The sequence below is a fragment of the Equus przewalskii genome, chromosome 25 (assembly GCF_037783145.1).
Source record: "Equus przewalskii isolate Varuska chromosome 25, EquPr2, whole genome shotgun sequence".
Classification (NCBI taxonomy): domain Eukaryota; kingdom Metazoa; phylum Chordata; class Mammalia; order Perissodactyla; family Equidae; genus Equus; species Equus przewalskii.
The window spans coordinates 10018649-10034473 of NC_091855.1; the positions used below are offsets into that span (position 1 = coordinate 10018649).

The 15825-nt window shown below is 38.4% G+C and overlaps 1 protein-coding gene across 6 annotated transcripts in view; it reads right to left on the reverse strand.

Moving 5' to 3' along the window:
• PPP2R5E (protein phosphatase 2 regulatory subunit B'epsilon) overlaps positions 1-15825 on the reverse strand; it is a 146881-nt gene that overhangs the window by 100357 nt on the left and 30699 nt on the right. The window contains exon 1 of one of the 6 annotated variants that reach the window (XM_070593990.1): positions 8715-8796. The exons of 4 other annotated variants lie outside the window; for them this stretch is intronic. The gene's annotated coding sequence lies outside the window, so the exon portion shown is untranslated. Of the gene's footprint in view, positions 1-8714; positions 8797-15825 lie in introns of those variants that run through there. One more of the 6 variants, XM_070593992.1, reaches the window with a different exon arrangement.

Here is a 15825-nt window from a genome sequence, read left to right on the forward strand (position 1 = left end):
CTCACACACACACATACAAACACACACACCGATTCTTTAAACGTTTCCACCAGGAAGCAATTTTTTTCCATGACGCTCGTAAGTGGAAACATTTGCACAAATGATAGGTTCTCTAAGAAATGCCAGAAGAAACACTCTTTTCGAGCATGAGTTACACACACACACTCATACATAAAGATCGATATAAGCCAATATTCCTATTTTGAGATGTATACTAAATTACACACTGCAAAATCTCATCACAAAGTATTTACCAACACCATTGTTTGGGTTATATCAAAATATAAAACTGCAAAGAAAATCTGAGATCCACAGTACTCCAATTCCCTGTCCTCCCATCTTCCTTCCTATCCTATTTCTGATTTCCTGGCTCCTCCTTCCCCACCATCCCATATAAACTCTAAGCCCCATCAAATTGTTACCTGTGTTTCAGCTAAAGGACTCCATGTAAGCCTTCACTCCCTCAGATCTGGCCTCCTGAAACGTCCCTTGCCCTCCAGCCTCTATCTCCGTCCATCCTCAGAGGTCCCTCTCAAATGTCACTTCTTTCATGAAGCCTTTCCTGGTGATTCTCTCAGCCTGATGTGATCTCTCCCTTTCTTTGAACTGCAAGGGCCCCTCGCTCGTACCTCTCTTACTGCACTTAACTAGATTACATGATGCAATAATATCTGCCTTCTTGGAACTATATTTAATTATATTTGTGTCCCTGTAGCACCTCTGAGACCAGTACATAACATGAATAGAGCCGAGCTGTCTCAAACCCACGTGTTTCTGTAACAAATAATTGATTTTAAATACAGCTGCCCAGTAAGCCACACCTGTACCCAGACCCTTTAAGAAGCACAGTTTCTACCTTAGGAAGAATCAGCGAAAGCTATTTGTCCAGAAAAGTAATACAAAACCAGTATCCTAGAATTTTAACACACTGCCTCAGTTTCCATCATGCCACCAACTAAACACATTACTTGAAAGTGAAAATAAATGTTAACTCAAGTTGTTAAAAGATATTTTAAAATAAGAGAAAAGTGACATATTCCACTAGGAAATCAGACTTGGAATTAAAACAATTTATCCTGCCCTTCTTTTAAATTCCTCTGTCTGGTCTTTCTCCAGAGCAACAGATGTTTTTCTTCTTCAGCTTAGTCGTTTGAAGAAAAAAAGGAGCTTGAAAATGATGAAAAAGCACAAGGGAAGCACAGTGGTGAGTGTGCATAAACGGACAGGACTGGTGCCAACGATGTGGGCATTTGGAAATCAATCCAACGGTTTCTGAAAAGCATTTCAGAGACTGCTATATAAACCTGGGAGAAATATCTATGTTTTGAGTCTTAACAAATTCCTCATTTTAATCCTTTTTACTTCACAAATTGGTCATTCAGCTTTCAAAACATCTCTAAACCCAGTAATAAACTTAACTGCATACCCTCTATATATTTACTATGTCAAAGAATCCTTCCTGTTATTTCTAAAACTCAAGCTTAATTTCAGGGTTCCATCCGCACATTGGTTATCTCAACACAATCACTTTTTCTTAATTCTTCTCACAAATTCAGCCTAAATATTCTTTTCTTAGATTATCCCAAATACTGCTTTATTACAGTACTCTCAGGGTTTTGTTACAATCATTTGTCTTTCATAGGCTCCCAACTACCCCCTTATATACTCCCTCATGTCTCCAAAATATTAAATGGCAGTAAATGGGATACTAAACAGGTTTAAAACATCTTTTAAATTACACAGCACCATGTACATACTCACTTAATTTCTATTATTCATTCTCATCTTTTTGCTTCATTCCTTCTTTCCACCCCCATCTCAATCCCCACTCCTTCTTAGGACAATTTTTTCCAAACCCTTTAGAACTAAATAAAGGACACTGCCTGGCACTTAGCAGGCCTTTACTAGATACTCATCAGAGTATGATTTCAGGAGAAGCTCCTAGACTCTCTTCAGGCTACATATACCTTCTAAAAGCTTCCCCAAAGTCCTACAGGAAAACTGTCATGGAATTCTAGAACCAAAAAGACCTAAAGAACCTAAACAACTTTAATTTCTGGTGTTACAGTTGAAGAAATGGAGACCCAGAGATGTTAACTGACTTGCCCAAAATCATGTAGATGGTTAATGACAGAACCAGGATTAGAATCCAGGTTTTCAAACCTCTTCACTTTTGTGTACAACTGGTGGTTTTGGTTTTTTGATGTTGTGCTTCTTTTTTCTTTTAGTTTTTTTCTTTAATTTTTGAGGGTGAGTTTATTTCTGATTATAAAAATAGTATAGGCTCACTGCAGAATATTTAGAAAGTAAAAAATTGGGGCCGGCTCTGTGGCCGAGTGGTTAAGTTCGCGCGCTCCGCTGCAGCGGCCCAGGGTTCGGATCCTGGGCACGGACACGGCACCGCTTGTCAGGCCACGTTGAGGCAGCGTCCCACATCCCACAACTAGAAGGACCTGTAACTAGGAAATACAACTATGTGGGGAGGCGGGGAGGTGTTGGGAAATAAAGCAGGAAAAAAAAAAAAAGATTGGCAACACTTGTTAGGCCAGGTGCCAATCCTTAAAAAAAAAAAGGAAGATTGGCAACACTTGTTAGCCCAGGTGCCAATCTTTAAAAGAAGAACGTAAAAAATTAGCATAAAATATTGTTGATTCTCTTTTAAAGTGTCACTGCCTCTCAGATACCCTCACCCAGACTATATTTGTCTCAAAACTCAGAGTTTCATTTACTGAAGTTTAAGTTTAAATCCAACTTAATCCTATCTTCAATCTGTAAAGTCTTAAAGTAGAGCCCATTTTCTTCTTCATGGATTCATACAGCAGCACGCGCCACATTGGTCACCAAATGCCAAAATTCTTCATTTCAATTATCAACAAGCTTCCTGATGACAGTGAAGTTTAGAATGTTTCCATTAGAGTATATAAAAATTTAACTCAAGTAAAAGTCATTTTCTTTGTCCTTGGATGAACTTTTCTCAGCTATATGACTGTTTTTTACGGAATACATGTCAGTGGAAAACTGGCATGTGCACAGCCACAAATACAGTGAAGTTCAGGCCAATTTACAACTACAATGCTGAAACACAACAGATTTTGACTATCTTAAACAACAATGGTTGAGGTTATCAACCATGAAAATATTTTTTCTTAAATTATATGTATTAGTGTATGAACACCTTTGTCTGATTGTCCTATAACTAGTTAAATAGTAAAAATTCTTGCGGAATTACAACAGACCAATTAAGACGGTGCTGTCCAGGGGGGATGGAGGAAATGGGGAGACGTTGGTCAAAGAAAACAAACTTTCAGCTATAAAACGAGTAATTTCTGGAGACCTAATGTACAGTATGCTGACTATAATTAAAAATAAGGTATACCTGAAATTTGCTAAGAAAGTAGATCACAAGTGTTCTCATCACCAAAAAAAATGGTAACCATGTAAGGTGACAGATACGTTAATTAGCTTGATTGTGGAAATTTCACAAAGAAGACGTATATCAAAACATCACGTTGTATACTTTAAATATATACAATTTTTAGTTTCCAATCATACTTTAATAAAGCTAAGGAAAAAAACACTGTGCTGTCCAACATGGTAGCCACCAGCCCCCATGGGGCCATTGAGCACTTGAAATATGATTAGTCTTAACTGAGATGTTCTATACATACAAAATACACATGAGATTTCAGAGACTTAGTATAAAAAAAAGAATGTAAAATAACTCATTTTTATATTGGTTACATATTGAAATTATAATATTTTAGATATACGAAGTTAAATAAAACATTATTAAAATTAATTTTATCTGTTTCTTTTTACTTTTTTTTATTCTGGCTACTAGAAAACTTTAAATTACACATGTGGCTTACACTGAGGTTTGCATCACATATTGGGAGGAGCACTAACCTAAGACAACGAAAGAAACAAAGGAGAAAAAGGAAGACAAAAGAACACAAAGGGGAGACTTTCCATTCCCTCAGACCTGGACTAGTGCAGACGATCTACTCTGTGGTCATAAAAGAAACTCCATCATTCTCTATTCTTCAGGATCCCGACTTACAACCTACGACCTCTGAACAAGAATTACAAGTGTATCTTAAAGAGCACACTAAATTTTTACATCTTGATATACACTTCGTCGGCTTAGCCTAAACCTAAATTGTCAGGGAAAAGGAAGAAAGAAGAAGAATATACCTTGTTTTCCAATGGGAGAATTCCTTCTTACTCAAAGGGAAACTTACTTCACGAGACTCTCTGCCCCAAGCAGCTGTGCTTCCCTGTTAAGGACCCAAAAATTTCTGTCTCTTTTTCTCTGACATGATGGTTGATAAGATAAGAAATGTAGCCAAACAGAAAGGTGCCCTTTAGAAAGGCTTCTGCTAAACAAGCAGGATGCCACGTTATGATGGCTCTGAGGCCTCCTGTGAAGATTTCTGAAGGGTCACAATAGGTTTAAATTAGCCCCACGGAAAGAATCTGGCATTTTAAAAGTATCTGATGACTCAAAATGTTCTTTTGGACTCTCCCAGCCTCTTCACTGGAAATGCGCTCAGGACAGACCCGTCAGTTTCCTTTCATGCCAGCCCAGGTCAGGCGCAAAGCTGACGCGGGGAAGAAGGATAGCTACCGTGGACTCTCCTCTTCACCAGGTGGTTTGTTTTTGTTTGTTTGTTTTGGGGGGAAGGAGGTAAGTGTTTGTTTTACTTCTCTATTTGAGTGGGAACGTACTTACTAGCAAAATAATAATAGCCACTTCTTGTGGGCCAGAAATTACCAGAATCCTTACCAGAACTTGGAAGTTGGGTCTTTACACCAGGCTTTACTTTCCCAAGCTCTACCTAACTCTGCCTGTCTCTACCTGTGAGCAAAACATGAGCACAGTTGGAAATTGTAACAACACAGTTCTCAAAGGTAGCCGAATTAGCCAGAATCACCTGCCAGCCACTCTAGGTAAGGAATCCTTCTATATTAAAGATAGGCCTGCCATGTAGCTGCAAGAAGTGAAGCAGAATTGGTTTAAGTAAAGGAATTAGATAGCTGTAAGGCTGAACACCCTGACTTCTTTGTGTAGAGCTGGGTTTCTCAACCTCAGCATTATTGATATGTGGGGCCAGGTAATTCTTTGCTGTGGGCAGATGTTCTGTGAATTGCAGGATACTTAGCAGCATCCTTGGCCTCTCTGACCACTAGATGCCAGTAGTAACCACCTCCATTCCTGCCTTCCCCCCTAAGAGTTGTGACAACTAAAAAGGTCTCCAGACATTGCCAAATGTCCCAGTGGGGAGCGCAAAAAAATGCCTCTGGTTGAGAATCACTGGTATTCAGAGCAAAAGCACCTGAAAAAAGTTGCAGCGGCAGCCAACTCAAAGTCAGCTTTCTCTGTATGCAGGGTGGCAAGTTGTACGCAAGCAGCTGGCCTTGCTCGCTGGAAAGAAATACTGCTAACAACGAAGTAGCAGAAAGAGAAATTAAGAATACAATCCCATTTACAATTGCAACAAAAAGAATAAAATATATAGGAATAAACTTAACCAAAGAGGCGAAAGATCTGTACACTGAAAACTATAAAACACTGTTGAAAGAAACTGAAGAAGACACAAAGAAATGGAAAGATATTCCCTGCTCTTGGATTGGAAGAATTAACATAGTTAAAATGTCCATACTTCCTAAAGCAATCTACAGATTCAATGCAACCCCTCTCAAAGTTCCAACAACATTTTTTACGAAACAGAACAAAGAATCCTAAAATTTATATGGTACAACAAAAGACGCCAAATAGCCAAAGGAATCCTGAGAAAAAAGAACAAAGCCGGAGGTATCACACTCCCTGATTTCAAAATATACTACAAAGCTATGGTAACAAAAACAGCACGGTACTGGCACAAAAACAGACACACAGATCAACGAAACAGAATCAAGAGTCCAGAAATAAACCCACACATCCATGGACAGCTAATTTTCAACAAGGCAGCCAAGAGATTACAATGGAGAAAGGAGAGTCTCCTCAATAAAGGGTGTTGGGAAAACTGGACAGCCACACACAAAAGAATGAAAGTAGACCAAGTATGGTTATCTTAGACCATACACAAAAATTAACTCAAAATGGATTAAAGACTTGAATGTAAGACCTGGAACCATTAAACTTCTGGAAGAAAACAGGCAATACACTCTTCAACATGGGTCTTAGCAGCATATCTTCAAGTACCATGTCTGACCAAGGGAAACAATAGAAAAAATAAACAAGTGGACTACATCAAACTAAAAAGCTTCTGCACAGCAAAGCAAACCATCAACAAAACAAAAAGACAACCTAACAATTGGGAGAAGATATTCGCAAACCATATATCTGATAAGGGGTTAATATCCAAAATATACAAAGAACTCATACAGCTCAACAAGAAAAAATTTAACCCAATTAAAAAATGGGCAAAAGATCTGAGCAGACATTTCTCCAGAGAAGATATACAGATGGCCAATAGGCACATAAAAAGATGCTCAACATCATTAACTAACAGAGAAATGCAAATCAAAACATAATGAGATATCACCTCACTCCCATCAGAATGGCTATAATTAACAAGACAGGAAACAATAAGTGTTGGAGAGGATGCAGAGAGAAGGGAACCTTCATACACTGCTGGTGGGAATGCAAACTGGTGCAGCTACTATGGAAAACAGTATGGAGATTCCCCAAAAAATTAAGAATAGATCTACCATCTGATCCAGCTATTCTACTGCTGGGTATTTATCCAAAGAATATGAAAACACGAATGCATAAAGATATATGCACCCCTATGTTCATCGCAGCATTATTCACAATAGCCAAGGCTTGGAAGCAACTATGAAGGGACGAATGGATAAAGAAGATGTGGTATATATACACATTGAAATACTACTCAGCCATAAGAAAGGATGAAATCTGGCCATTTGTGACAACATGGATGGGTCTTGAGGGTATTACGCTAAGTGAAATAAGTCAGAGGAAGAAAGTCAAATACCATATGATCTCACTCATAAGTAGAAGATAAAAACAATGATAAACAAACACAGAGAAACAGAGATTGGATTGATGGTTACCAGAGGGGAAGGGGGGAGAGGGGAGAGCGAAAGGGGTGACTAAGCACATGTGTGTGGTGATGGATGGTAATTAGTCTCTGGGTGGTGAACATGATGTAATATACACAGAAATCGAAATATATAACAATGTACACCTGAGATTTACATAATGTTATAAACCAATGTCACCACAATTAAAAAAAAGAAAGAAAGAAATACTTCTGCCATCACCAAACATGAAGGGTAACAACATCATAAAGTCCTCTAGGGATCTGAACCAGCCAAGCACAACACAAGGTTCTTCAACTATGGTGAAAGCGAAGCTTATGGTCTCACTAACTAATGCGGCTTTTTTTTTAATTTTCCTCTATCAGATTAACCAAAAATGATGGTCAACTATTCAGAAGACATGAGGTTCCAACTCCTAAACTCAGGTTGTTATTTTTAAAAACTATAGTTTTAAAAAGAAAAATAAGATACCACTTTCTGACTCACATAATTAGCAAAAAATTAACAGGACTGAGAACATTCAGGGACTGTGGGGAAACAGATATTCTCCGATACCCTCGCTAGGAATGTACATTGTTACTTGTAAAGCAATTTGGCAGCATCTACCAAACTTCTTACTTTTTACTCAAAATTCCACTGCTAGGAATCTATCCCACAGATACACTCACCTATGCGCAAAGAGAGAGATATGTTAAGCAGTTCCCATGGCATATTTACAACGGCAACAAACTGGAAATATTTCAAATGTTATCAATAAGGAAATGCTTTCAAGTAAGTTACTGTACATTCACACCTTGGAAGACTGTACAGCCATTAAAAAAAGTAACAATATGACAAAAGTGGGACAATGTTCAAATATACATACATATATATAGTGAGAGAGAGTATGATCCCATTTTTGTAAAAATAAACATGTATATACATATGTAGATGCAGACAAAGAAAAAAGTGTGAAAGAACATACAACGGTTTGTTTTCATTCTTTCGACAAGTATGTTTTTTTTAAGCAATTAAGACATAGACTTAAATTTAGACTTGTGCTGTCTTCATTTTTCCAATTTAAGGCTTAAAATCTTTCTTTTGTGAATGCCACCTTTTCTGTAAATCAAGCTTTGTGGATGCTTCTATAGCACACACTGGGAATTACTGGTGTGTACCACATGTCCACCAACATTATACTGACATTGCTGAGACTTTGAGCCAGTCACTTAAGGCTTAGTTTGATTTGCCAAACCAACTTCAAAGGGGCGGGAAACCTCACCCAGCTGCGCCCTGAACCATTAACCAATCAATAACCAAGAACATATCCAGAGAAAAGTGGTTTAATGTAGTAGAAGGTTTATTAGTATCTGATCATATGCAGTCAAATTTAAATGATTCTAATTTTCCTTTTCAATTTATTGATCTGAATGGTCAAAACCTACTGCTACGGCTCTTCCTCTCCCACTTAAATCTTGAATGAATAACCAAAGAAGTCAACGTCTGAAAAGCTGACAGACCTGACAATAAAAATTAAAATCTCAATTCTAGATTTGGAAGAACAAACTATCTTATCTGGGTGCACAGTAAAAAAGGTAGTTTTCCAAGAAATTTTTTCTGGTTCTAAAATAAATGAGCAAACACTTCAAAATCAAATGTCTGGCACTCACCATAGTGGCTGCAGCCTTTCACCACCTCAGCACCCCTCCCCCGCCCGCAGCTCCAGCCAGTTTAACTGCTTTTAAACGGAACATTCTAAATTACTAAATACAAACTATATCTATTTCCTCCTGCTTAAGTTTTCCCATTTTTCCATGACATTTTAACCTTTATTCAAGGCAGTTATCGCAAATATACGACACGCAGAAGATACCATTTCCAAACATTTTATACAGAGATGCATAAATGCGAGTGTAACAGTAGTTCCTTTCCCTTGAAAGAAGAATAAGACAAAAGAACCTTGGTCTTCATTCAGTTAGAACCCTGGATCTGAAGACCAGCTCCATGGGATTTCACAAAGCTTGGCTCCACGTCAAAAGGCCACAAGCCTTTTCTATCTCGACAAACACCATCTCCGGATAACCCACATCCCTCCCCGGCAAAGGTAACTAAGAGGATACGGGGTAAGTACCTGGGCATAAACACATAAGCCTGCCCCAAGTTTACCTGGAAACTGGAAAGGTAACTGGCTGGCAGCTAAGGCTGTCCTAGAACCCAGCTCCTGCCACAGCCAGAAACGCACTCGCGTCAGCACCGTCACCTCGGACCACACCTCTCTTGTTCAATATTTCTTTAGTCACAAATATCAATCCATCTCATTTTCTTGTTCACTTAGGAGAAGATAATACATTCAGTGAATGTTTGCCAATAAATGAATTCAGCTTCTGTAGTTTATTTTAAGCATGATGGCAATTCAGTCAACAAAACTAATCATCTTGTCAGAAATGAAGGTTATTAGTATCTTCCTTACAAGTTAGATCACTTTTTAAGTTAGAATCAACCAAATCTTGAGGGCTTTTTTGACTGTCTTTGTGTCTCAAGACTCACTGCCCTAAATCCATTAAAGAGACAAATAATTTGGTTTTTATTAAGTGAAAACACAAAGATTGCTTAAGTTCCTTAAGTTTTACTTAAAACAGAAAATACTTAATACATTCATGCTTCTAAACAAATGTATACTATCAAGTAGCTCCTCTGACCATATCGCTAACTTCTTGGCATAGTCGTAGAGAATGTTTTCTAAGCTTCACATACACGAACCTTTGGAAGGTAAGTGTTCTTGGACCTTTACATGGTAGTAATTGTATCATTGATATCATTTTTTAAAATATAACGACAAAAGATTTTTATGAACTCGGTAAATGCTTTTAAATAAATCTGTGCTTTATTAATCACAAGAACCAACATACATTTGAAAAACCTTAGTACATTTCCATCCAAAGCCTATTATTTATTTAGTCTGCAGCTTAGGGGTTCATAAGTTGACTTAACCCCTTATAATAATTTCATATATGTCTCCAGCTTTTGGAGCCCACAATTGGGAACCACTGATAGAGAATACGAAATATAAAACTGCCTAGTTACAAATAGAATGGCTCTTTAACGTAAATATTTGGAATCTTAAGCGAAAATTTATTGTGTGTCAGATACCAATGTTTTTCCCCTATAAAACTACAATTCTAAATTTAAAATCAAAGTTAGTCACAAAAATAATTTATAAACAAGCATTTATCTTCACAGGCAATTTGTTAAGAAATGCAATTACTCATAAAAAGGCCTCAGGACACACTGGAACACAGGACACGCCAGCTTCCATTTCCACCACCACAGAGGGAACGCTGATTTTAGTCCTGAGCTCCACTGCCCAGCCAAGCACCTGTAACTAAAATCTTAATAAGATTTTGAAGGTATCACAGGTCAGAGCTGCCTTTAAAAGAGATGAATACATGTGGCAGAAATGCAAAAATACAAATCATAAAATAGCCACCTCACTGTAAAACTAGAAGGGCAATGGCAATAATAAGAAGAATGGGAAAAAGAGCAGCAAAAACACAAATTTAGAGATTTCTCTTCCATTTCCTTCCCTTAGTAACGCACAGAGAATTGATCCACGTTTGCTAGTATCTCGTTTGTTGTTATGAGACATAAAGAATTTTCACTCTGGATAAGCCTTAAGAGACTAACAGTTCTAGTCCCATAGTCTCATTTTACAGATGAGGAAACTGTGGCCCAAAGAACAGAAGTGGCACGTTCCAGATCATCCAACTGACTGGCTGCAAGTCCTGGTCCCAGAACTTCTGGTTCCTCGCCCAGCGTCTCCAGTGTCTTACTTGGTATTTCACAACCTTCTCATATGGCCTAATCTAGATTTGATTTGCATTTATGTAGAAAATTGTTTTGACAATGATAACTCTTTGAAACAGACATTTCTCACGCTTCACTTTGCTATCCTGCAGATCATTTAAATAGACCCTCAGAGTTTTCCCATTTATGGAGGTGGTGGTGGTGAACATGTTTTGGGCACTGAATTTTTCTTATAGGAACATATCCCCTCTTTGATCTTGGAAGGCTATGAGAAATAAAGGTGTTAAAAAAAATCAGTTTCAAATGCAACTTTTTAAGAAACAAACTGACTTTAATGAAAGTATAACTTGGTTTTCAGAAATCAATGCCTCAGATTTCTCTTTAACTAAATAAGATAGCTGCACTATCTCTCATTCAAATAAATAAACCCAGGTACCAAACGAAGATGCATAATTACACTGCCAAATGCTGCAGTTATCTTTCACCAAGTCATTGTGACAGGAAATAGTTTACAAGACTAAATTCTAAATTCAGGATTTAGGACACAATACTAACAGTGACCTGAGTAACGTTTAGAAACTTATAAGGTTAGCTGTTAACAATGCAGAAACAATAAATACCCCAATATGGAAAACTACAAAATGAATTAATTAGACTATGACAGATCCTGGTATAGTAACAGCTAAAATTTAGACAGCACTTATCAGGGACAGATACAATTTTAAGCGCTTTCCACCTGTTAACTCATTTAATTCTTACAACCCCAAATGTAGATACCATTATTATCCCCCACTTTACAAACTAGGAAACCAAGGCAGAGACAAATAAACGACAAGTGCACAGTCAGACCCTTGTAAGGGGGAGAGCCAGGATGTAAACCCAGGCAGTGTGGCTCCAGGTCTGCATAGAAAATGCTAACAAGATACAAAGATGGTGGGAAATTTACAAGAAATGTCCAGAATAATCAAATCCAGAGAGACAGAAAGTAGATTAGTGGTTGCCTGGGCCTGGGGGAAAGGGTACAGAGAGGAACGAGGGAGTGACTACTAACAGGTATGGGGTTTCTTTTTGAGGTGAGAAAAGTGTTCTAAAATTAGACTATGGTGATGACTACACAAATCTGTGAATATACTAAAAACTAATGAATTGTACACTTTAAGTGGGTGAACTGCATAGTATGTGAATTATATCTCAAGAAATATGTTTTTAAAAAAAGGATGGTGGCGAAAAATATTCAAAACTGAACCATACTCGACAGAAAAAAAAAAATGGAGGTGGTGGTTATGTAAATTGTTAGTATTAGGGGAAGCAGTTTGAATTCTCTGACTATTTTTGCAACTGTAAGTCTAAAATTATTTTTTTTAAGTTTTGCTTTATTTTTAATGGAACCATCAACACAACATAAAGTAGAGGCCACAGGATCCAGAGACAGGAAGTACTGGCCCACTTCCCACCACCCATATCTTCCCTCATGTAAATAATGAGGGTGATAAAACATCCTCCTCACTCCCTCACTTGCCATGAGGACCAAATGAAATGTGATGTAACAGAAATGCTTCTAAAACAATCAAATACCATCTGGAGGAAGGATAAACGTTACCATGTTGAGATTTTATAAAATCAAAATTATCAGTAGAAGATTATCAGCAGAAGGCACCTGATGCTTATGAAATATAGTAACAGTAATAATAATAAAGAGCTAATTCATAGTGAGCAATCACTGTGCGCCACAATGTTCATAGCACTACTCATCTACTGGGTCACTTAATTCTCACAACAACCCTAAAAAATAAATACTATTATTATTAGCCCCATTTGAGAGAAGAAACGACTGAGGCACTTGCCAAAGGGCACATGCTTAACAAGTGGCTGAGTATGAACTTGAGCAGTCTGGCCCCAGAGTCCATAATCTTAATCCACTTTAGATACTGTTTCTAAAATGAAAATGACTAACATTTTTTTAAAGCTATTCACTCACCACTCATCCCACTCATTCAACTCATTCACCTGGGCCCTAAGCAAGGCAAACAAGATACAGTCCTGGCCCTGGGGGAGCTTACCCTGTAGTGAGGAAACCAGGAAAATAAACCCCAAACGCCATTGTGAGAAGAGTGCCATCAGAGTACCACGGATACTGTGAGAGTACAGAGGAGGAGCACCTCCCTGAGGCCGGAGAAGTCCTAGGTTCCCTGCAGGTGACATCTGAGCCACACCTTGTCAGTTCACCAAGAAAAGGAAGAGGAAGAAGAGACCCAGGATAACAGAAGGGATGACCAATGGAGCAGGGACTAGGAGCACCAGAGATAAATCCAGGACACAGACAGAAAAATGAATTTGCTGAACAGGAAGACGAACAGCTTCTCCGACAAACTAAGAGTGAAATGTACAGGGATGCATACAAGATGAGAGACGGGGCAGGAAGCTCAGGATGATTCCTGCCTGTGGCCATCACTAAGGAGGCACCTTCATGGTGGGGCATGGAGAAGTAGGGAATGAAACCGGGTGGCTTGGGGACTGGAGGAGAAAGTGGTTATCTCATTTATCTGTCAAATTAATCTTTCTTGTCTGGGTTTCTTCACATTTTTACAGATGAACTGTGACTCAAAGGGGTTGAAGTCTCATTAAGTGACACACACAGGTAGAAAGCAGCCAGTCTCCAAGGCCTGTTCTCTGCCACTCCAGCATCCTCCTTCCGTGAACACAAGCAGTCTTTGTATTGGCAAGAGCCAGCAGTTATCTGGATTTTCTGCCTGGAAGGATGAGACGGGAACTGGAGAAATGTACACGTTACATCATACACCATCCTTCTCCAAAACGCAAAGAAGCTGAACATGAACACTCTCCTTCCTCAAACTACAAGCAAAAATGTTCTGGCTCAGTTTTCAACATAAAGGAAAAAAAAGTGGTTCCAAAAATGGCTATGTGGTTTCCTGAAGCAGAAGCAGTACTACCTGATACCCTAGTAGCTCTGCTCTGTATTCTTTATATTTCTGTCTTGTGGTTTGACAAGCACTGATCCGACCAGGAGAAGCACTCCGAACTGGATAAGCCAATAACTCAATTTGACTTGATAAAAAGGCAAGTTAATATAAATTTTTCATAGTGATGACTTGTTAAACTTTTACTAGATTAGTTACAATAATAATAGATTAGATAGAATAGAATTAGTCCTTAGAAACCCTTCCAAAAAAAGTTTTTTTGGTCTATTTACCAATAAATTTAGAATTATTTTCAAGACCATGAGCCCATACAAATATAGCCACCATCACCTCATGGGAAAAAAAAAGCTTGAAGAATACACCCCAAAATGTTGGAAACGGTAATCACCTCTGGAGCTGAGAGGAGGGATGATATTTATGTCCTTTTGTAATCGTTCATCTGTATTTTCTACAACAATAAATACATGACTTTTGAAACTTTAAAAAAGTTTCCTGGCCTCTTTTTTTAGAAAAAGACTAAAAAACACATTCAACTATTCAGATGTGAACAATGTATACATTTTTGGGGGCAAGATTCAGAAAAACTTAGCCCAAGGTTTCTAACTGGAATCTTTACATGAAAATCTCCTTTAGCAACCATATATTCCATAAGATGATATTCGACCAGTAGTACTTTAATTTCAATGGTTATTAAAACATTACTTGTCACAAACTTACTAAAGTATAATGTAAATAAAGCACTAGTAGAAAAAGAACTCTAAAAATTAGAAAAGAACATTCATTAAACTTAAGACTGTAGCTAATCTTAAATCATTTCTGCTGGTATAGATCTTTTCCTAATAAAAGATGAAATAGGGGACCGGCCCCATGGCTGAGTAGTTAAGTTCCTGCGCTCCACTTCGGTGGCCCAGGGTTTCGCTGGTTCAGATCCCGGGAGCAGACACGGCACCGCTCATCAGGCCACACTGAGGCAGCATCCCACATGCCAGAACTAGAAGGACCCACAACTAAAATATACAACTATGTACTGGGGGGGATTTGGGGAGAAAAAGCAGAAAAAAAAGAAGACGATAAAATAGTACACTATATTTTTCTATTATATGAAATTGATAAAAAAAATTAGAAGACATAAGTTGAATATAAATAGTTACTTGGTGTTAAGGAGAACACAAACACCTAACATTATTTCTACTTTCAAGGCACTTAAAATCTTATTGAGAGAAATGAATTGTTTTTTACATTAAAAGACAGAGAGAGGGCTAGCCCATAATATTATGCAGGTAGCTGTGAAGCTGTACATGGGGGCCTTGAAAGATATACTAGTGAAGCAGCGAAACATACGAGAATGGTCCAACGAACAATATGAACCATAAATCAAGAACTATATACTCAATACCCACAAGAGCCAAATAGGTAAAGTTTACAAGTAAAACCAGCTCAATGAAAATAAGGCAATAGCACAAACGTGAAGATAAAATGACCCTTGTCCAGAATTAAGGAAATAACAGGAATGGGAGAGACTTGCAAACTAGAAAGTAACAAATGCTGCTAATCAGTTCCAACCAATAGTTATCACGAAGAAATACTGGCCCAGTTTGTTAGAAACCCAGATTTTTATGAGCAGCTCCTGATATTCAAATATTGGCAATTTTTTGGAAAAACTTCCACATATACAGAGGAGTATAGAGGAAGGCACCATCAGGGTGGGCGAGACTAGCAGAGACAGCCTCTCGGGAAGCCCAACTCTTGAGCTGAGCCCTAAAGAGACAGGAGATGCATTTCCATGTTGAGGGAATGAGCAGAGCAGCGGTGCTGAGGCCACTGAAGACCACGGGGTACGAGGCAGGAGGCTGGGAAGAGGCCAGCTGGCCTGTGCTGGGGGAGTGCTCAGAAAAGAGGTTAGAAAGGAACATTGCGAAGCTTCCAAATCAATGTCCGGTCTGCGGCTCACGGCATCCAAATCATCTGGCCTGCACATCCCCAGGCGAGATCCACTGATCAGAACCACTGGGGTGTGCAGACGAGAATCGACGGTGGA